This window comes from Uranotaenia lowii, chromosome 2 (assembly GCF_029784155.1).
Source record: "Uranotaenia lowii strain MFRU-FL chromosome 2, ASM2978415v1, whole genome shotgun sequence".
Taxonomy (NCBI): Eukaryota; Metazoa; Arthropoda; class Insecta; order Diptera; family Culicidae; genus Uranotaenia; species Uranotaenia lowii.
In genome coordinates this window covers 369,242,107-369,266,944 of record NC_073692.1, presented here as the reverse complement: position 1 = coordinate 369,266,944, position 24,838 = coordinate 369,242,107, and the positions used below count along the sequence as shown (strand labels likewise).

Sequence of the window (24,838 nt, the reverse complement as noted above, 5' to 3'; positions counted from 1 at the left end):
ATGTGGATGTCACATTTTCAAGTAAAATGACTAAACTGATCGAATTTTGGCATGATTTTTCTATGATTTTTTATTAACAGCATCATAAAAATGATCACATACTTTTTAGTAGAACCACAGCATTACAGATTTGGTATGTCAAGAACCCAGAATTTCTTATACCGGGTCATGCCGAAAAGAAATCTATAATTGTTCACCCAGGCTTTATTTTAAAACTTTTCTCATTACCATAACTATTCATAAACGAAAATAGCTCACTTGTTAAATTTTTTGTTCAGTATTTGAGTGCTGAAAGAGCTCACATTTTGACGAGATTTGTTAAATAACTCAAATATTCAAAAAAAATATTTGCCTTACATTACTATCTCTTTTTCATTGCTTGGAATAAAAAAAACAAAAAAAAAACCAACAGCTTTAAAATTGCCTGTGATCATATGTAGTGGTAGTTTCAATTTTATGTTACGCAAGTATGAATAATATTATATTTATGCTTTTAAAAGAACACAATAATCGTTCAAATTGCTATAAAAAAGTTAAAATATGAATGATTGAGAGGCAAATAAAGCTCCAAACAGTTGAATTTCATATTTGTTCAAATCACTGACACACCCTTTTTTTTTATTTAGTACCTAAATGTACCGTTATTTCATGCATTCAGTAAACAATCTATCGTAGAAGAAGTTAAATTTAAAAAGGAAATAATAGATATATGTTCAATCTGAAGAAGCTTCGCTGGCCGCTCAAGAAGGTCTCGAGGACCGTATGCGACCCGCGGGCGGCGTTTTGCTCATCTTTGATGAAGAAGTAATACATCTGAAGATAACCCAAAAAAAATTCTTGCTAACGGCACGGGAAGTCAGCCATTGTAGGTTTCTGAGGGTTGGGCGCCTTTTTTTTGATGAACCATCGGCCGTGGAAGCTCTTGAAAAATTCGAAGGCCAAGCCACACAGACGTAGACAAGACTTTGCTAACAGTGCTATGGGGGACCATACGTACAGACATACATTCTAGTATAATTAAAATTTTGTAAAAATCGCGATTTTTTTTTTCTCTAAAATTTCCTGAGAACATCCGAGTTTAGGTATATTTTGTCAAAAAAAGATTAACAGCTGTCAGACGTCGGCAATGAAAAAAAAAACATCGAACAGATAAAAAATTTCAACTGGTTGCGATTTCGGTAAAAATTCGGTTATTTTCAGATATTCGGATAACTAATCTCAAAAATTATTTGTGTTTAAAATAATAAAAAGCTTTCAAAGAAACATAATTCAAAGATTTGTGATATTTTAAATGAAAGAAAAGAAAATTAATTTAAATTTTTTATCTTTGCAATTTGAAAACATCATGTGCCTTGGATTCCGGATCGGTTCGTCACAGATTAAAAACCATTATCCTTATTGGATTCGGATGTTTGACTCAGAAAGCGCATTCCTTTGAAGCTATGCAGGATTTTATTTTCTTCCAAATCGGATTACAAGTTTCAATGAGTAACTGTTAAAACCAATTATTTTATCACTACCAATTCTGGGTTGTTTTCTTTGGAAACTTAATTTAATCCTCATCGGAACCGAACCATTGCATCGGTATCAATAAAGTCGATTAAAGCTGACCGGCGGCGGTGCCAGGAATCACTTTCTCCCTCACCCCATTAATTGATTGCCATTTTTCAGCAGTAAGTATTTCCAAAACCATTTGCCGCTTGCGGTTTTTGCGGTTCTTTGGCACTTGCTGGCCAAAGTATGATTTGTTTCGCATATTAGCCTAATCACTTTCCAAGGGAGCCCCAGCTGGTTTTTCGGTAATGAATTTTATTACCCTCTACCGGGTGATAAATAAACAAATCGCGCACCTTCCGATGGGCGGATTTCTAAAATAAACATTCTATCTAGTCTTGATGCTCTCTGTATTGCTACATATGGATGTTAATATGGAGATCTCTCCAGTCAGAAGTGCTATTTTCCAGTTGAATGGTTTTTGAAATGTTCTCATCGTAGGAAAATTTTACGGACTGCTGAAGCAATTTCACGACCATCGATTGTTGGAAACGGAAGCCACTTTAAATTTTATGGGTAGCTCTCGATGCGTTTTAATTCATAAAATTATTTTTTTACTGACAGAAACTACAAGTCAAATTTAATGGTGATTGAATCCAATAAATTGTCTCAAACTTGAGTGAGTATCGTTTAAATTGTTGAGCATCTTTCTTACGATTTCCTTCCTGCAAAAGGAAGACGCCAACCACGAAGTCAGATTTAAACCATAATCGAGTCCTGATTTGCGGTAACTTTCCTCTTTTAATAACAAACACACAGACAAAGGGGCCATAGAACTATGATGATACTCTAAAATGCCGACAGTCTGGAATATTGTTTCACATTTGCTAACATATGCAAAGCCCCCCGTTTTCGAAGGAAAACCCTTCAACAGAACAGGAGTAAACAAACGACACACACATACACTTATGTTAAGACACGCACATATGTACAAACACACTCGAAGTCTTGAAACCAGAAAATGATCGGATGGCTGCCTGGCGGCAAGTTAATCTCATTTTGTGTCGGCAATCTTTTCAGGAAGATCTTTTCTCTGCATCATTATTGTTGCTGGAGTTCGAGGAAGTTCGAAGAAGTTCAGAAGAAGGAGGACGTGATATGAGGGAAACGTGCCAAATTTGCCACCCACTACACGATCAGTGACTTTCACTTAACGGCTGGAAGCACAGTGGTAAAATTTGATAAATCATCGACTCAGGATGATGTGGCCAATTTTCCCCCATACCCATACTTTTAGGGGTAAAAACTACATACTACAAAAAATTCTAATAGCTAAAATCATAGAAGTTAACGTTTGGATGGATGAAATTTTTAAATTAACAAACGCGTGATGCAAACAATCATAATGCAGCATATGAAAACGAGATTTAAAAGGTAAATCTTTGATTTGCATTTTGATGCATTTTACTCCAGACTGGTAACTGAATTATAAAAATATTCGTTTAAAAAAATAGATGATTGTACGAAAAATATTTTTACAGCTAATATTTATATGCTTCTGTGTAAATTTATGTATCTTTTCTTGACTGAGCTGCACAATTTGAGTAATTTTTATCTTAAAAAGAATGAATTGACAACTACGGCCAGAGATCAATGTTATCATAGATCTCCAAGTATCAAGATAGTCGGGCTGTTGATTTTTTTTTTCAAACAAATTGTTGGCGTCACCTAAACTGCGAGATGGGATCCAAGCTTTGTAGCTTTTCACACAAGCATTGCAGCTTTGCATTCAAAATTTGAGTGGAAGCACATCATCAAACTAATACCTTAAAAATCAAGCATAATTTTACTCACACATTATTTATATTTATATGATTACAACAATGCAATTTGCACTGGTGCATATGTGTGTGTGAAGAAAGTTTAGACTCAAAGTTGAATCTCAACCCGTCCACTCTTATTTGGCGCTAGTGTTTTGTCGCCAGAATTTCGTTAGAACCGATAGCACCTGATGTTATATAACTGGTATTAGAAGATTTTTGCGTTGTGAACTCGGTTTATTTGTCAGGTTTTGTGTAACGCGTTTAGTTTTACTAATATGGCGCAAAAAGAAACAATTTTATGATAAATCCATCATTTATATCTTTTCATTATTTTTTACTTCTGTTTTGAAGACTGCAAAGCGTTTTAACTTATACTTTGAAAAATATCTATGAATAATTTTGGTTTGAAATTTCTTTGGAATTCCGTTTTATCAGAACGGGGAAAAATGAAAAATGAATAACTTCTATAATTCAAAGTCAAATTACATGCGGTCTTCGGAAAAGTTGAATATTGCCTAGATATTTTAATTTTTGAAATTATATTTAATTCTACCGTTTTTCCGAAAAAATGCACAAACAAAATGACTTTTTACCTCTTTCGAAAGTTCGCATTCGCATTCGCATTCGCATAAACAGTCGCCCAAAACTTCGGTTAGCGCTACTCGTCAACTCTCCGTTTTATGAAATTACAGTCATTAAGATTTGCACCACCTGGTTCCCTAGATGATGTTACACTTCCTGACTTTCAATTTCAAAAGAAGCAAAGTCTTCCAATTTGTTGCCTCAGATTATAGAATCTCTTAAGTTGAAAAACTTGCACCCACAGAATGTTGAAGGTGCCCTGGTCGAACCCTGCGGACTGTGTGAAGAAAGGGAAGGGTATATAAGTCGCTTTAAGTGACTCACGTAGAGATGCAGAGATCTCTAATATCCACCTATAAACGTGGTGAGATATTAGAAGGGTAAATTTGGGGAAGGTAAACCCTGAGAGATGCTAGGCCAGCATTGCGGGTTATCATTTCGTCGTTTACTTCTATGCACCTAAAGTTTCCTACTGAAACTCCTAGAACTGACAGTGAGGCTTATGAACAACAATCTCAAGACGTTTAACATGAATAAGTGATATTTTATGAAAGCATTAGCATTTTAATATGATAAAAAGAAGCGTTTTAAAGCGTACAACCTATTTTAACTTTAACAACAAAGAAAACATAAATGAAGCTCCGAAAAAATTATCAAATATTTACATATATCGAAATCTATTATTTTATCTTGATAAACTCATAAATTTTCAAATCAATTTTTGTTAAACATATTCATGATGAATTAGAAACTTTAAAATTTACCTGAACAAAGCAGTAGAAAATTCGATCTTAAAAATTATGATTACATAATTGCTTTGAAAATTTATGAGCTTGAGCTTGAGCAGGTTATCAACTACGGTCCACCTACGGCCCCATGGCCAATGGCATAATGGTTGCACTCCGTGATTGGTTCGAGATAATCAACATTGCACAATGAACCAAATGAAAGTTTGCTGGGAACAAGCAACACAATCTCACTGTACAGTTTTGAGAACCTCCTACTTTAAATGAACCAATAACGACGCTAGCCAAGTCCTGCTAGTCGATAAGAGGAAGGGAAGTGCAGCACATGTGATGATTTGTTTTACGGAGACCGGCTGTACGCCACAAATCTCACACTGAATGTATGGGGCAAGGGAATGTGGTATGGAAATCACCTTGGTAAGTGATGTGACCACTTGAAACCTATTCTCCTACTTTCTTGAAATGCCTAAATATCCTATTGAAACTCCTAAATAATTCTAAAGGCCTAATAAGGTTAAAAGTAAACTTAATAGAATGTTTCAATAAAATGTTTTGCATTTGCTAAATTTAATTTTATATTCTTTGGTTCCATCATTTCATATCTTTACCGGTTTTAATCTCCTTAAATTCCTGTTCCCTACTGAACTTCGTATTAATAAGAATAGAATTTGTCTTAAATCCGTGAAAGTCCCTACTCTTACTAAAGGCCTCATGTAGATTTTTCATTAAATATTTCGATTTGAATTTGATTTTGATTGTCTGTTTGAAAACCATAATGAAATTTCATCATTCGATAGTACAAATCAGGGAAGATAGTTGTGATCAATCGATGCGATGCTGAACTATACTTCATGTTAATAAATTTTACCAATTCAAGCAGATAAGATTATCATACATATTTTTAAACACAAATTACTAACCAAAACTGAATAGAAAATGTTATAATAAAACACAAACCCATGAAAAATATAATGAACAAGATAAAAATGTCCAGTGAAGCACGTTTATTAAACCTTGTTTCAGGTCAAGCTCTGCGTTTTACTCAAAAACTGAAATGATAGTAAGAAATAACAATCATAATTAAACTACCAGTTCAAAACAAACTTGACTGTAGTTGTATAACATTGAACAAAAACACTTATTAGATCTTATTACATGCATGAAAAATCAATACTTCATTTAAGAGATGCTGTAATTAATACGACCGACAGCTTTCAATTTTCATGGAAAAGTATCATCTTAAAAATTTGAAAAGAATTTTTATCAAAGAAATATATTTATAATCCCGTGTAAAAATTACCTATTAGAGAAAAAATGTTAAGATCATTACTTTACATTTTGGCTATCAGCACTTGTTTTTTAATCGATCGAAGCAACCGAAACCTGTGACTATGAAATCAGCTACTAGAAAAAAATATAGAAAAATCCATTTCTGAAATTTTAGGCTGTCCTCTCTGGTCTACCAAACTTCTGCTAATCAATATTAACGGCATCGCTGCCTCAAATAATATACGATTCAATAAAATCCTTCTCTTTCTATATAACCTGGATTTTCATCGATATTCTGTTTAGAATGGTATTTGTATATGGGAAAAAATTAGGAAAACCCACGTTTACGATAGCATCGAGAGAATGCTGCTCTACACAGTGTGGACCTATTCTAAGTAATTTGAAAAAATGCACAGCAGCCAAATCGATAGGAAAGTGTCTAAGTTATAAAGGTTAATCGGAAAGATCTCACCGGTTTTCCCTGTCCTTGTTGTTCATGCCGACTACCGCTCTCCGCAATATGACAGCTGTTTTTGCTCGAATTCCCCTCTTTCCAATCACTCGAGTTCTTTTAAATTCAACTTGAAACGCCAGCTATTCTTTACAGGGTTAAACGTTAAACTGTACTTCAGTTCCTTGTAAATTTCACTTTGAATAATTTCTCAAATCACTTGTATTCACCAAAAAATTCAGCGCAACCGCAACGAGAAAACATAAAAACGCGTCTTCCCTTATTAATCTGATGCTTTAATACTTCCATAATTGTTTTGAAAATTTATGGTACAATTTCTAACTAGCCTCAGTATTAATTATTCTTATACGAGAGTAGTAAAAAATATTGACACAATAAAGATCTGAAAAAATGACAAATTAAATGAGTTTAAAAAAAATCGATGTTGTATGAAATCGTAGTAAAGTTCCACAAATGTATTCTCCTGAAAGGAATCAAGCTACTTGATTTGAATCGTTTTTGTTAGTTTCTAATTAGTCTGCAGATTAGACATGAATACGAATCTTGTTACTTGTCTTAAATTTGTCATGATTTACTGTTTTAAAAAGAACATTTATTACAACGTATACCTAACATAAATTTCAACAAATGTGAAAATTGATTAAAAAAGGAAAAAACCACAATATTTTCTTATATTCGAAGCAACTCTCTCAGGCCATTAGAATTGAGGTAAAATAGTTGTCTAAAGTTGCGCAGAACTTAAACACTAATGTAAGAGAGTGTTTCCTTTGACTTCGAAAAATAAAGCTATTTAAACTCCTATTTAGGTCTTATTTTAAATACTCTAAGTCGATGTGAATGCTTGAAACCGCAAAGAACTATTAATTGAATTCAAATCTAAGTTAAATAAAATCAAAATAGAGATCTTTTTCGATAGATAAAACTACAGATGTACAAGTAGATAAAATACTGAATACTTAGCTTGAGGACCTCCAAGAACATATTTGAATCAGACTTGAATGGACCCTCGGAACACAGTTTTTACATGGTGTGCAGGAATGACCAATGCTGTACCGCAAGACTTCAATCGGGTGGCTTATGACCGTTGTCCTGTTCTGTAAGATCTATCAACACACATCGTTTTCTCCATTTGAAGCCTTCCATATCGGCATAATAACGATATTAACATTTGATTTCTGTAATATTTTATCTTTTCAAATAAACTTAAGAAAATTGGAGCTGGGAAAAACACGTCATTTTCCTGTCGTTGACTACTTCGATCTTGACCTTAAAAGGTGTTTAAAAATAAGTGTTAAGAGCAAGTTCAGTGTTGGGAAAAAGTGGTAGAAATTTCGACACTTACGGCACATTTTGAAAATTTTGCCATGTAAAAACATTTTCAAGATCTGTGGCCTTCTAGTTTTTTTTTACAACACGTGTTGTATTTTCGCATGTTGTGATGCAAAAATAGCAATATTTCTATCACATACGGCTGAAATAGAAACAGTGTTGTAAAAAATACAACGCCCCAAGATCTTGAAAACATTTTTGCATGGTAAAATTTACAAAATGTCAAAATTTCTACCACTTTTTCCCAACACCAGTGAACTTGCTCTAACAAGTAAGTCAGAAATTTGACTCGCCTCTGGTGGTCTTAGTTAGCCCTAGGCTTGAGATATTTCATTTTACGACACTTTATGACGTTAACAAATTAATACTAATTTTTAATTGTCAATTTTAAATTGCCATTTAATTGACCTTTTGTATTGAAACTCTTAATATGACATACAAAACCCTAAACCGGGCTTAGAATAGGATTTTATTAAGGAGTGTTACTAAACAAGAAAAGAGTTTGAAACGAACCATTTTAACTTCAAAATTAATTAATCGCATTCTAATTTTATACATCGACAACTGGAAAATCATGTAATAGGCGTTTACCTCTCACGATGCTTAACAGAATTATCAATACAAATCTGAAATCAAATGTTCTCTATCCTATTACTAAAAGTTTTGATTAGAAAAATTATTTATGTCATGAAATATGTTCTTTTCCATTCTATTTGTTTACTTTTTCTAATTTGACGAATTTTTAAAGAAGTTTTAAACCAAATGGAATTTTAGATACTTTTAAAGCATAAATATAATTGTTTTTAGGTTCCAAAAAATTGTGAATGAAATCAAGGACTGGTTTCACTTAAAACTGACACATTTTAATGCTCCATATAATTAAAACTAAATGTTATAGATCAAATTTGACAAAAGATTAGTTCAGGACGCAAAAATTCACCGGATCAACCATTAAAACATTAGCTACAAAATGCAATTCCTTTGGGTTACCAATTATGTAAATTCTATACATAAGCTTTTTTAATGGTGATTATTGAAAAAAAAAATAGTTCTGAAATGTTAAAAACTTATCTTTTTCATCTTTACGTTTAGTTTGATTTTCAATTAAATTTATCGAATTTTATATTGTAGAATTTTTTATTTTTCAATAAATTTAACGTGTTTTGAAGTCAAGATATTTAAATTTTTAGAAATATTTCTGATAAATTTGTCTATGATTTTCAATTCAGAGTTTTTGTGTTCTTGAAACATAAACTCTTAATTTTTTTCCCTATTCAAAAATTCACATTTCTAATCGCGACTTTTTTTGTCAAATTTTAAACACTACACCGGTATTTTTCAATCAACTCTTCAGTTGATAATGAAGAAGAGAAATGTAAATGAAAAATGAATAACAAACAACAATTACTATCATTCCACTCAATTTATCATGGTTAATTGTTTAACCCGAGAAAACTTAATTCAAATTTCAAACTGCTCAAAAAAAATTTTGAAGCAAATTTGTAGTTCAGGATAAGGAACAAGATTTTGAAAAACTTATCAATGACTTACTGAAAATATAATTTATTTTAAATTTTCATTGTGATTTGTTTTGGAAACTTTTATTTATTTTCTCAGTAAAATTTTTTTTTTTTTTTGAGTTTGAGTGATAATCATGAGTAAGAAAATGATGTTAGAAATTTATTTCCTTGTTTATTGTGAATTTTTGATATTGTTATTATTTTAAGCTAAATTAGAATTTCGAAACACACCCCTTCCCCCCCCCCCCCCCCCCCCAAACAAAGAACTGAAGAAAGACTCAACAAAAAAAATATTCCAAAATTATCCCTAAAAATTTATAAAAGCCATAGTGAATCGGTAATTTTCAATAATTTTCTCATAAAAATACTACGAAATATAACCAAATGCAAATCAGGAACAAAAAGTGTAATATAGGGAACGCCGACACTCTTTTCGATCATATGTCCATTATTAGGAACACATGTTTCAATAATTAAGAGCAATTAGCGCTAAATAAGGAACACTTCTTCAAAAAACATGTAATTTCTCGATAAATAAAGCTTAAAATGAGTATTAAAAATTATACAAAGTTTAGTGAAGAATTTGTAACAAAGTTAATGAACAAACTTGTACCTAAAATTAACGACTAGGCCTACTCATGTCAAAACTAAAAACCCCTGACAAAATATAGCAAAATAAGGCACACCCACCCTACTCACTATTATTCTACATGTTTCAGCAAAGCTTTAAATTTCAATCGTTGCTTTTAAAAACACCGAAGTTTTTGGAGTCCAGATTCCGGATTTCAGATTTGGGGTTCTAAATCCCATCCTCCTTATTTTCAACGCTGGCACCTTTCGCAATAATCGAATTTTTCAAATTTCAAAATTTCATATTTTAAAGGTTCAAACAATTTTATGTAAATAAACAGCTCTGAATATGAATTTATATTGAAAGAAGCAAAATTAAATTGTCATTGGTTGGTAAATATTCCACAGATTTATTTTTTACAAGCGGTGACAAAAATCGATGCGAATAACAATACAAAAACAAATACAAGAAAGATGTTGGTGAGGTTTATACAGCCAGGGTCTAAAATTCAGCTTGTTTTGCTCCAGTAAACCAATCGAAACCTATATTATTATTTTTTTTAGGGCTTGTGATATAGCTCAATTGGCAAGCCAGTTGCCTCCTGAGCCGATGTCCACGATTTCGAGCCCAAGAGCAAACATCGAACACAGCTGTACCGGATAAGTTTTTCGATTACTGTCCGCCAACTGCAACGTTGATATGAAGTTGCGAATGCCATAAAAGAAACAAAAAAAAATGTTTCTAAAATCAAAGCAATCGATAGATTTTTATTTATTCAACCACGGTATGAAAAGGTATCTTTCGTTTTGATACAGTAAAATTATTCATCCAAGTAGGCTCACAACACATATTAAAGATAATTGATTATCCCTTAAGCACTCCAGACTTCTCGAGGATTGAATGACAATTCAACTTTTCATATTCTAATTAAAAAAAACTACTCGGCAATTTTTGGGAAGATCTAAACATAATCGCAGCTTTTGATGGAAAGAAAATTGTTTTTGGATTCAAAGATCAAAATGATAACTCAATAATGGTTTTTTATTTTGCACATTTTTGTAAACAATGATACAAACCGGATTGAATCCGTTTTTTTTTTTTGAAAACCTGAGCAAGCCCGTATAAAACCACAGAGATTGATGTTTTTTTTTAAAGATTTGTAAAAATTAAAGAAAAAAACAGATTCAAACTAAACAACTTTTGACATCATCAGCTTTTTTAAAATTTCAAATAAAACTATGCTTAAAATTTATCAAAAACATATGTTTTTCAATTAATTGATTAGAAAAAATGAGAAATATTGACTTAAGTTGCAGGAAAAACAAAGTTTGATAAGATTTCGACAGGCCCTATTCTTAACGAACTTCCTGTTGGGTTGGGACCTAGCAAAGCTTAGGCTTGACTTATTTTCCCAGTCACTCAAGTTTAAGTTTACTGTAAAATTGAGCGTTTTGATTATGTCGTCAAAACATTTATTTGTCCTTCAAAAATGTTAACGGTTGATTCAAAAGAAAAATTTTCATATCAAGAAAAACAGTCTCTGGAGCCACTAGAATAACACAAATTCTACAACCAGAATCATTTGTTTCACACTTTTCTAACTGTGCTTCGACGCTCTCCATCGTCAGAAAGCTGCCATTGCCCTGGGGCCAGGGAGACATTTTACTCTGTGTCTCTAATGGAGCAAAATGCATCCCGTTCCGTTGAGGGATCTCGTTTTGATGGAATGGTGATGGAAAACGGCGCCTAGTCGTGCTTTCCGATGCAGCATCCAGACTAGTGCTAGTGTTGCCTCTCAGAGCTTCCATGATGTGGCAAGAAAGGTTGGCCCGCACAAAGACGATAGTAAATTAAGTTTACACAGTTTCCATTATTATTATGACTTCTTGTGGAGTGAAATTTTTGACACCACACCACTGCAGTGCGAAAGCCGAACATTAAATGATGGCTCGAAGGCGTTGACATTATTGTCGAAACAAGGGAAAAATCTACCAAAGTGTGGTCCGGTGATGTGCTCTGCATCCGTTAAATTGATAAAATTGGTTTGTTAATTTTTTTTTGGGAAGACAATTGATTGAACTGAAAGAAAATCAATGAACCAACATTCAATTAGCAATCAAAAATTATTCTGGACCAATTAGATTTGCATTTCTTCTCATGTTTTGTTTTGTATATCCAGCAATTCTATTGTGTGCTTAACAAATAAGCTTGACGAACTGAAGAAAACCATGCGGGCGCCAAAATTTTCCAGACAGTCTATAAAAATACTGTCTGTGAGAAATTGAACTCTCCATACCTTTTTATTCTCATGCAGCCATTTACACACCTTTTCAGATTTTCGATGTATAAAACATAATTTTCGTAATAACGAAGATCAATTTTTACAAACAAAAATCTCATTTCAAGTAAAATATCAATCGAGTCCAATGGGCCAGATGTAATTTGCTGTTGACTTCCTATTTTGATTCCATTTTGTTGCCTTTCGAGCAAATCTCATAGACTCAAATATGAAGGAAATTTTCACAGCCAATCGAATCGGAAATAGTTCAAAGAGCCGAAAGAAAAAGGGATTCGATCGAATTCTTTGCTCCGGCAAACGAAAATCGATAAGCACAGCAAGGCAATCAAATCGAATGACGCCTAAATACCGCCTGAGATAAATTCTGTTTCAATTTTGAGCCGGAGGGTGAATTTTCCTTTTCCGTTTATTTTTTTTTTTCGAAATCATTATCCGTGTAGAGAAGGCCAATAGTCAGGAATGTGTGTTTCTTTTGAGTTCTTTCATCAAATACTAGAAGGGATTATTTGTCCATCCAATTAGTAAACTTATTCGTTTGAATTTCAAGCATGAAGCATTTGTATCGTCTTATTTGATTTGATATAACTGAATGGGCTAGTTGATAAAGTTTGGAAGATTGATGCAGCTTATTATTTTATTCATGCTCAAAACGTTATATTCTGAGTAAAGGTCAAAGATGCATGGCCAATCATCATTTTTCATAGAAAATATAAAATTTAAATTCTCTTTGAAAACGTCAAATTATTAAATCTAAAATGACAGTTGAAAAATAATGAATAAAAAAACATACTTTTTCTTGTACATATACTTTATAATATTATTACGTGAAAAAACGGAAGCCATGGCAGTTTTTTTCATGCTTTTCATATGTAATGAATTGCTGGAGTGGCTCCAGAGAGTAATCGAATGGTATCGATACTTAGTAATTAATTATGTTATTCGCACTTTGCATATACACGAAAAAAAAGATAACGACAACCATTTGGTTGAAATTAACATTTCGTGAATCTTTGAGTTTTGTTGTGTTTAGGTACTATATGTTTATTTTTTTTTATTTAAACGAAGACTCTTTATTAAGTATAGCTTCCACTAAAAAATTAAAAAAATCCTGTATACGTTTAGAAAACTAATAACTGAGTTTTTTTCAATTTAATTTTACCAGAACACAAATTTAGATTTTTGCTTAGTTTTGACAACAAATTTTCTATTTTCTCAAAAGGAACGAGTTACTCAAGACGTCTGGATAACTGGTAAATTAATGTTTATTTTTCCCTTTGAACATTCGCGTCTTCAAAGAAAAAATAAGGCAATATAATTTGTTTTTTTTTTATTTGATATTACCAATAACAATTCAAAATAGATTAAATGATTATCTTGAATATTCACAAACTTTTTAAGTAACTTTATCCACATGTTTGACGAGATGAATACAGATTTAAGTTCAAATTCTACTTTGTTCTCTTCAATTCTAAACTATTTCAATTTATTTGAATTTCATGATGAAAATAAAATGAATCTACCGGCGACTTATTATGCATTCGATAATTATAAATAGATAATATATAGAGATAATCTCAAGCAAATTATTTCAGAAGCGTTTATGAGATGTTTATTTTTTTTTCAGAAACCTAACATTTAAAAAAAATACCAAATCTCAATTGTTTGCTTAGCATTTTCATTGTTTTTTCTGTGAGAAAATTTTAAACCTTTTTTTTTATTTAAACACTTCATTGCATGTAGGGATCAAATTTTAAATGTAAAATTTTTAAAAATTTCCAGAGATGAATGAACTTTTAAGTTTAAAGTCTCTCTAATCAAACAATCAATCAATCTTAAAAAATTCAGAACATCTAACAACGTTTAAAAATTAGGGCATTTTTAATTTTAATGATTCGGAATGATGATTTATTATTTTTAAAATTTTGAAATAAATTTAAAATTTTCGATAGGCTTTGATCAAATTTTTAATTTGAAGAATACTATGGAAGAATGAAAAAAGATGGGAAGCGAAAAAAGGTAAAAAATATTGTGTTTGACCTTTAAAACTTTTTGAAGGTCATTTCAAAAAAAAATTTTTGAGCTTGAAAAGAATTGATTTGAGTTTACTTAAATTAAACTATTTTTAGATAAATAAAATGGTTTTTTGCTTTCACAGTTCAACGGTTTGAAAATGTGTAAAGATTTTCAAAATATGCACATTTATCAATTGTAAGTTCTTAATGAAGTAGGTTATTGCGTGCAGCAAAAAGGTAAAAAATCTTTCCACTTGAAGGTCAACATTTTGTCAACCTTAGGCTCGGAATTCGATGATTTAGATGTTTCGAAAGAAACTTAGGATCAGGTGTTTATTTCTAAATGAGAACTCAACAGCTTGATACTGAGTTATATTAATGAAAATACCCATGAGTCATTAAAGAAGGACAGATGAAATGATTGTACTAAACTTACCAAAATAGCATGTTTAAGGTTGCCAGATTTTTTTTCATGTATCATGTATGAGTATCCGGGCCGGATAAAACCGGGCTATTTTATCTAAAAACCTGGGCATTTAATTTCAAAATTGTCGACTAAAAATCCGGGCAAGATCCGGGCAAATTTGGTCAAAACCCAGGCAAAACTCATCAAAAATCAGGAAAAAAAACTTTTCACCAGATTTTGACTTGATTTTAGGGTTCCAGAAAAGCTTTCATGATTATTTTTTCTTAAACTTGCTTAAAAAAATTCGGTTTTGAACGCATAATTAAAATATTTGTACAACACAATTTGTATTTTGTTTGATTGATTTGACTTATAAAGTGATTAACTCAGGCATAATCCGGGCTTTCAATAAAATTTGAGCAACCGGACCGGACCGGACTTATCCGAAATTTTGTGTTTAATATCCGGGAAAACCCAAATAAAACATGTATCCGATTCGTGATGCTTCAAAACTTCTGGTAAAGATTACGATTTCAAAATTGGGTTTTGATTAGGAAATTTCAATTCGAATTAAGTTGTCCGATTTGTAATTGTGATGCAGAAATCGTATTCAAGAATTCATTTTCTGCATTGTCTATAGTGTAAGGTTACAGAAATAAGAAAAAAATCTGTTATTTCACGGAAATTCTAGAAAATTTTAATCCCAGATTCTGCACTACACAGAATAACACAGAGAAAAAATTTACAGATTTTTGGAAGAATCATTTCATATTTTACTGTCAAGCACTCAAACCAAACGTCAGGTAGATCGAATCTAACATAAAATAAAGCTTAATTCTTGCTGAAAATAGCTTAATTTTGAGGAATAAGTTTACAATATGAACAGTCTAAAAAGGTTAAGAAGTATCATGTTTGAGTTTATTTTTACATACAAAACATGCTTAAAATTGTAACCATGGTTGGATGGCTCCTCCCAAACAAAAAAGAGCCGGGGGAAAACAACACTGTTTTCAGTTCGGCTTCCGAGTGTAATCTTCTTTCCTTGATCGTGCTCCACTCGTTTGTTATCCGAGTTTTCGCGAGCTGGAAGTGATTCGGACGGCAAGTGTGAGAGCTTTCGCATTTTAGTGGAAGAAAGAGAATTCTATCTAAGAGCACCCTAGTGTTTCAGTCATACACCTAAGTGTGAGTGGAGAAAAAAAATATTTAGACTACCACCACACAACGTTAAAAAAATGACAACAATTTTTTACTGCTATCATTCAAATCGTATTCTCAGTAAAAAAAAATTATAGACCAACAAAAATTCTGCACCAAAATGTTCATCAACAACAACAAAAAATCCTCGGTGAAAAATATTTGGAAAATCTGTAGTTTTTTTTGACTGTTGATACCATATCTTTTGTTTCAATTTTTCAGTAATCAAAATTAATTAACTAACTATTTATCATAAATGACAAATTTCAAATGAATTTGAATTCAACCCTTTTCTGAATTTAATGTTCAAATGCACAGCAAAAAAAGTGTTGCGATATTACATCGAAAACGTGCACATAACTTGAGTCGCCAATGCTATCTAATATTACATTCCTTTTATGTACAAGTTTGCTACGTATATTTGATGTAAAAGTTTACACCAAATATATGTATCGCAGTAAACGATTACGAGAAAGAAGGCGACGCAGTGCTGTTAATGTTGTTTAAGAGCCATATTTTTAACCATTTTTGTTTAAAAACTTCCTCATGTTAAAAACATAATCGTTATTATCAATCAACATTTAAGGGTTCAATAATCTCACATTTAGATTCAATATTTAAGAACGACAAGGTGTGGAATGTTTTTGAAATTAAATTCAGAATAGGGGACTCTAATTCAAGGTGATTATATTTTCTTTATTCGGTCTACATTTCATTAAAAGCTCTCAACATTTCAATATCTTATCAGCATAAAAAAGATTATTGTCACATTTTTTAATTGAATAAAATTCAGCGACCTCATGGGTTGAACTAATTTTGAAGAAAAAAAAAACTTGTTCGTACATTGACAACATATTTTTTTTTTTAACAAGACTTATTTCTAGTAAACGTTAAAGGCATCTTACATCTTACATCTTACATCACAACACATTTGAATCTATTATAAAAGCGATCCTTTCTTTTCCTTTCCTAAAAACCATCTGATCTGGAAGTAAGGAACTTTTTCGCGAACAACTTTTCTCCAAAAGTTGGTCAGCGACAATCTTCTTATTAGTTCTTCAGTGCATCTAACTTGGTGACTAATTTTTGGGATGTCCTAATTCAAGAACGCGGACTTGCTCTCAAATTTCTTTCTCGAAATTCCCGAAATTCAGCTACTTTTCCTAAAGAATATTGAACTCTCATCGCGATGCATCGGCTTCATCATCGGACGGTAGCCGGATCACTTATATTTACGTTCCTCCGTTAATTCCTGAATGGATTTATAAAAAAATCGTAAATGGAAGAGAGATTCCAACACAAAAACTTACCTTCACATTAGTTTGTTTTGATTACTTCGAATATTTTCTTCACTCAAGACTACGGGCAAAATTTCCTAAAAATGGAAATGTGATTAAAAAAAACATCACCAACGGTTTTGCTTACGTTTAAATTGAACATCAATCGTGCTTACCTGCAAAACAAATCCTCCAGAGCTTCGCAATCCTTTTTCAACTTTTCCACATTATTCAACTATTGAACGTCAAAAAAATCAACAAGGGCTGCTTTGCTGGAATATCACATTTGCAGGTTGTGATATTACACTACACGACATATTCGCATTGCGTACATCGTTCAGATGTAATAATAAGCATAGACCAATAATATTAGCATCAGTCTGTGATATAATGGCGATCATCTTCAATAATACATCCGATGCCTTACATCTGCTTAAATTACATCGTCCAGCCTTACATTTTTTTTTGCTGTGTGATATAGTTTCGTTTGTCTATTTTAAAACGCTTTGTATGGTTTATTATTTTAAATGATAAAATCTGTACTTATCTTAACCAAAACCTAAAAATCTGACTTCTGTTCGAACAGAATTTGAACCAAAAAAAATTATGAAAAAATCTGTATTTTTCAAGACAAACCGGTACGTTTCGACCAGTTTTGGTGGTCTTTTTCAAGGGAACTAGAAATTTATTAAATATGGTGTTACAAATTTGTTTCGGAGCGTTGTTAATGAATAAATTATGTAGTGTGTAACTCACTTATTAGTCTGTTGTTCTTGTCAGAGTCGTTTTTATCCAACGGTTAGGAGTCCAGAATTTGCTGCTCGTCTGTGGTAGGCAACATGTTATTTTTGTACAATAGATTAATTTTAACTTTCTTACATTTTTGCACGGATAAAAAGTAATAAATATCATCCGTTTTTCTACGGTCCCACTGCACATCAACGTTAGAATTTAAAATGGTGTCTGAGATGTGTTATATGTTGAGTTTTCTGGTTCGGATCTTAGATGTGGAAATGATTGGTTGTGTTCAGTGTGTGGGCTAAGTGTGTTTGTACTATTTCTATTGCTGTTTTTTGTTTTGGTGTGTGTTTTAACTGAGTGTAGAATTCCTGCATATGTATGTAGCACTAAGTCTGGCGGTGTAGGTGTCGGTTTGACCACATCAGAGCGAGAATCATCGATCGTGCCCAATACAAATCAAGCCTTCGAGTATTGGAGATGTGCCATATAACCAACACCGAGAATGCCGTAAACTTTAGAACCGACACTGCCAGACTTAGTGCTACATATGCAGGAATTCTACACTCAGTTAAAACACACACCAAAACAAATGACAGCAATAGAAATAGTACAAACACACTACAAACAACACTCATCATTTAAATGCAAATTCAATTCTAATTTAGATTTGTTTTTCAAAAGCAGGACAATTCTTGAATTTTTGAAAAATCGGAAAGGACTCTTGAGAATCAGGACAAATTTTTAAAAATCAGGACACCTCTGGTTCGGAGAGCAGCGCCTTTTCTCGTGAACGCACCAAGAAAAAACTGTGTTTGCTTTCAGATTTCTCTTCAACACAATATGCAATAGATTTTGCCGGAGAAGAGAATTCCCTTCTCAAGTGATTATATATCATCTTACTGTATTTTTTCTTCTAATCAAAATCGAAATAAAAAAACACTTCTATTCGCGTTAACAAATGTCTTAAATCTGATTTTTATTTTCCAAGCTACCTACAACTAGACAATCAAATTTTCATTCAAACTTAATGTTTTCTGTTTCCTCTTCAACTGTCCTCTTTCCTATCGGTACAAGCAATTTTCATTCGATATGAACAATTCAACGGAATAATAAATGATAGGTTATTACAAACATGGTTCAAAATGGGTTTATAGGTTAGAACTTACAAATCAGTGACCCTAGCTATTCCGGCCCTAATATAACTCAGTTCAACCTCGTATCGAGAGCAAAGAGTCCTGTGGACAATATTCTGGGTAATTTGTGGCGTTATAGAATAAAATTAACAAATATTACCGATTTGCTACTTTTAGCGCTCTGTTCAACAGAGATGGTCGGTCAATCAATTCAGCGTTTCGCCTTATACTAAATAAAATACAATGATTAATCACAAGCCACTTTAACTAAATGTATCCTACATGATCCTACACTTATGACCCGAAAAAACAACAATATTTGGCAAAACGAAACACTTTAAAGTTTTACTTTAAATTCTGCTTCTACGCAGTACGCAACTCAATAAAAAATGGCTAACAGAAGTGAAAATTTTCCTTGTGCTGTCCCTTTGGCGGCAACGATGACGTTTAGTTTTCGCTGTTATTTCTAAGCGACTTTTGAACAACCGCGGACTGGCACGGTGGCCAGTTTTCCAACATTTTGCATCACGTGTTTGTATACATTGAAATTTCATTCATCCAAACATTTATTTTTATTATTTGAGCTTGTCGAATTTTTCGTAGTATTATTGAACCCTCGAATGTATGCAGCATCCTCATTTTCAGAAAAAATGTGAAAATTAGTTTTTACAGACCAACAAATTATGGTCTTTAAGGCACCGCAAATATATTAAAAACTATAAATTCTCATACGTGTTCAAAGATTTTTCATTCAAAACAAAGTTTGTTGCAAGTTACCCCGTTTTCTAAGGAAGGTGAAAATCGCATATTTTTAGAAAATTTAAAGTAACTGGAGAAACCAAAAATTTTTCTAACTACGCCAATTTGATGCACCATCATCCTTAAAACATTTGATGCATAAGGGGTAGGATTAACTTTGAACATAAATATTTTGGAAGCTATTGAAGTTGAAAATTGTAACAAGTTGCCCCCGTTGACGGTATTGAAATGAAAAAACAGAATTATATAAAAATGTGAAAACAAGTTTTTGATTTTATTGGTTGTGATACTATCTTATCTTATTAAACATTTGTGTAGACTTTTTTTAAAATAAAAATCACAAAATAAAGCGTCCTACTTCTTGTCCTACTTCAGATTGAAAAACGGCCTATTTTTTCATAGAATTTTGAGCAAAATATCCAACTTCCCGAAATTTTGTTCTGGTAAGCCTACTCTCATACAGTTTTTCTTTTAACCCATTAACTATTTACCTAAGCAAATGGAATCATATTTGGCATGGGATAGTGTGTATGTAAAATGTAAAACTGGAAAAAAATTGAGCATATAGAAAATATTTATGCTTCGGAGGGTATAAGGATATACAATATTTAAATGTTTCTATGAATCTTTGATTCCTTTCAGTGTGGCCAGATAGAAAAAGGAGTGGGTTCCTTTTCAAATTTTCCCATCTTTTGAGAGCTAATCGAGCAAATGGAACCATATTTGGTATGGGAGAGCATGTGGTACGAGCAATGGTTATCGCAGCGAAAAGGTTTTTTATTTGAAAGGAAAGAGCCGCAAAAACAAAGGATTTTTTTCCTTAGATTTTGGGATGAATAAAAATTACTTTGATTCAAATACATTTTCCTTAGCATCAAAGAAATGGTTTCCTTTGAATCAAAAAACGTACTTTGATTCAAAATCTAAAATACTTTGATTCAAAACCTCAAGTCTCTTGAATCTATAGCATTTTCGTTTGATGTTATAAAATTTTCCTTTATTTCCAAGTTATTTTGATTTTGATTTGAAATAATTTATTCTTTGACCTAATTATTTTCTTTCGTTTTTACTAAAATAGAACAACAAATATTTTATTTAAAAAAAATAAATTTATATTTTTCCAATAATTTTTATATCTAAAGTTCCTGGAACAAATTTCAGGAAGTCTTCCTATAAAGAAGAGAAAAAAATAGAAAACATTTGATTTAACAAGACACAAATGAATGACAAAAATGCATTCTCTAAAAACATTGAATTAAATGTAGGGAAGGTAATTAAGCACAAGCAACTATAAGATCGTAGTGTAACAATAAGTAATATTGAAGGTACCTACTCATTTTTAAACATGCTAGCGATGACCTGAACCTTATCAGACAACTTGGAATTTCACAGCTTTCAATCCGATACTTTCCTTGAATCTAATCGTCGTCGGCTGAACAGTTGATCTAAAACATATTAATAATAATTCACTTCAGATAAATTTAAAGAAAACTCACCGAAAATCCTTCTTCAAAATCCGAAACTATTTCTACATCGTTGTTGGTTTTGAAGAAAGTTTAATCAAAATCAAAGATTTTTTTCATTGATTTTGGCAAGAACTTATTGTCTTTTGATTCTCTGCGTGTATGATTATTAGAGATAACTAAATTCTTCCAATGGCGATATAGGCAGAAGCAAAGGACTTTTTTTTTGCCCAACTTGAGAACTTATCGAAATAAATTTTGTTGTATGGCTTTAAAAATTATTAGCAAATGGAACAAAATTTGCTATGAGAGGGATTAAGGGTACGAAAAAATGGGTAAATCACGTTTCCATATATCGGAACACGATTATTCTGCATCACGCGTTTGTGTAAATTTAAATTTTATTCGTTCATGCATTTACTTTAAGATTTGAGCTAGTAAAACTTTTTGAAGAATTTTTTACCCCTTAATGTATGCAACACCCATATGCATTTTCATAAAACAGCTTTATTGTCCGGAAAATGTAAAATTTAGTTCGAACAAATCCAAAAACTACTGAAATTGGTATTTTCATGCGATATTGCCTCTAAGGCACCACACATTTATCAATAGCTATGAATTTTTCAGAAGCCATTGATGTTGAAAAATGTTGTTGAAATATTTATTTTATGGAATACATAGTTTAAATTCCTAATGAATTGTTAATTTTTTATTGTAAAATGTTATGAGAACTCTAAAGTGAAAAATTGTTTTGTGCTCAAGACATTAACAGAATCCCTAAATCTGTTTCGCCAGAAAATCTCAGCTTCAGCCGGACACAACCAAACCAAACCACCATTCGTTTTCCTGAAGCTTACATAAACTGTTGAATTATATCCGGTCCCTCAGTGAAAAACAACGAAATAACACCGCTCCGGTTCTAGAATAATAATCCTAGAAGCGCAGCCAAAAGGAATAAAATAAAATAAAATCAAGAAATCACTCGAACAAAAGCTGCTGGTCCTATTTACGTTCACTGACCGGCAATTAATCTGGTCAGTTCCCCGGAGAATTTTTCCAATGAATTCTCATTTTGCCGAGGACTTGGGTTAGCGGATTTTATTTTATTTCTTACTTCTTTTTCAAGTCGTTTGGCGGATGAAGTCGTCCATTTCGCACGGAGAGTAAGTAGTCGAAGAAATTGATAATAGAGCGAGCTCACTTTTCATGGTTAAACATTCAACATTCTTAGCTGAGTAAATGACTCTCAAACATCTTTTCGAAAGGGACAGAAAAATACGAGAAAAAAAGTTGAAAAGCGTAAAATTTCTCGCTCGTGTGAATTTGCTGGTGAAAAACTGAAAAACTCGCTCCAGGGCCTTGGGATCAGCTGCACTCTGCCACGGAAAGTGTTTTACGAGAAAAGGGTTTATACTAGATGATCCAGCTCATCATCCTTTTTTGCGCAGATTCTTGAAACGGCAAATCGATTAACGTGATTGTGGGGGGAACGGAAGTGCGGGATGGAACTTGCGTAGTTGAATGATTGAAAATTTAAAAAATATTTAACTTCTTCCACTAGTTGTAAAAATGAGAAATATATATTTTTTTTATTTACTCAAAACATAACCAATTTCCCCTCTTTGAAGTCTCTAAATACCACACCAATGCTCAAAGCAGCGGGGGAGGAAAGTTGAAGCTTTAAAAGAGAGATCTGGATTATGCATCGAACATTTATGGGTTGGGATGGAGCCAAAAAGAACAGATATCTTCCCTTCTCCCAGACTAGTTCCAGAAGCTGCTCGCTGCATTTAGTGGCACCATAAATCGCAATTTTCCAATGGACTAAATTATGGCACGTTTTATATTAAACGAACATTCGCCAACTTTGAAGCAGTTAGCAACTGTTGCTACTTTATGAGCTTCTTCGTTGCTCGAATTAGAGTTACCCTGGAGTTTTGTTGTTATATCGTACGTAATATATAGTTTTAAAACGGCTTTTGAAAATGCTATTCAAGAGAAACAATCTAAACCAGAGATAATGCCAAAACCTCGAAAATTGGTTCAGAGTTCTGCTTCAGTTTTTCTAAATTTTCTAGCTTGTTGATAGAAACTCGATTCTGAAAATTAAATTTTAAAGATTAAAATCCTTTCAGAGATTTTAGTTCTATATTATCAAAATTTTAATTGTTTTTCTGTTTCCATATTTCGGATTTTGTATCCAGTTTGAGATTCTTGTTTTTCGGTTCGAGTTATCATTAGAAAGCTATTTTTAAATCGTTTAAATTTGATTTTGCATTCAATTCATAATTTGATTCATGATTTTCGAAACTATTTTGCATTTTCAATATTAAGATAATAATTTTCCAAATATGAAAAAAATGGAACCATCCTGAGTTTTTTGTATGATATTCACTGAAAGTTCTTAAACTCAATTCATTAAAATCTAAAAAAAAAGGTAAAAAATTGTTCTTATGCAGAATTCAAACATTATAAAGCTTCCAAATGGCGATTCAGAATTGAAAACTCAGAATAAGATTAAAATATTTTATTTTTATTAACATTTCTATTCACAGTCCGATTAAAAGTAATCATTAAATTATAAACCGAAAACGTCAGAATTAAAATTATAGATGCATGGTTAAGGTTGCCAGATTGCCCGGTTTTTTCGGCTTTATATTCAATACAAAATTTAGGAACAGTCCGGCCCGGTCCGTTTACTCGGATTTCATTGAAAAATATCCGGATTGTGCCAGGATTTATTCACTATCTGGCAAATCAAACAGAAAAAAAAATTGTGATGCAATTTATTTGAAATTTTGGCTCTATAACGAAATTTTTTGAGCAACTGTTATAAAAATAATCATGAAAAGTTTTTTGTCAACTTAAAATCTGTCAACAAATTTTATTAAAAATAATTTTTCAAAATTTTCTATGTTTTTATTGAATAGTTTTTGGATTTAAACAAAACTTGCCCGGTTATTGCCCGGATTTACGGTCGACAATTTGAAAACAATATGCCCGGACTTTACGAGGTTTTAATATAAAATTGCCCGGATTTGTGCGACCCGGAGACGTGCTTAAATAATTCTGGCAATCTTATGCATGGTTAAGAGTTTGAAATAAATTCCAATTCTTGGCCAGTAATGGAGATGCTGATTTTGGAATCTAGATTCTGAGATATTTTTTTATGTATATTTTAGAAATCGTATTGAAATTCGGAAAAAGATGTAATTCATATTCTTAGTTCAGGTGCAGAATGAAGATTTAAAAATGATATTCAAAATACAGATTCAGCTCGTGAATGAGTTTCACAATCAAGATCAAATTATTAAGATGAATTTTTATTTGAGGAGTTAAAATCGCAACTAAAAATTTTCAATTTCAAAATTTCAAATTCTTCTAATTATTTTTTTTTAATTGATTTAAGACCTTTCTCATTATTTTGAATTCATAGTTCATCTGAAAATTAAAAATTTAAGGTAGAATTCGAGTTTGTGTTGCCATTTTCTTATGAAAAAAAACCTGGTGTTTAAAAATCCATCCACAAAATTTTAACTATGAAGTGCATTCTCATTGCAATAAAAGTTCTGTAATCTTTTTGATCAACAAATTGCAGGGAATCCCATATTTTTGGGTGTTTTCTTCAACATTGTTAATATTGCAGTTTTTTTTCCGAAAGGCAAATTTCAAACTGAAGTCTTAAATATGGCATAAGACGACACAAATCAGATATGAACCGCAAAATCTAATACTTTTACTTTAA

The 24,838-nt window shown here is 32.0% G+C and overlaps 1 protein-coding gene and 1 long non-coding RNA gene across 2 annotated transcripts in view; one reads left to right on the top strand and one right to left on the bottom strand.

The window, feature by feature from the left end:
• LOC129743155 (orexin receptor type 2-like) overlaps positions 1–24,838 on the top strand; it is a 240,681-nt gene that overhangs the window by 12,682 nt on the left and 203,161 nt on the right. The gene's annotated exons all lie outside the window — the stretch shown is intronic.
• LOC129746306 (uncharacterized) lies at positions 16,840–17,231 on the bottom strand. Its single transcript, XR_008737287.1, has 3 exons — positions 17,174–17,231; positions 17,031–17,095; positions 16,840–16,972 (listed from the first exon to the last, which is right to left on the bottom strand). It is a non-coding gene; the product is annotated as an uncharacterized LOC129746306 (long non-coding RNA).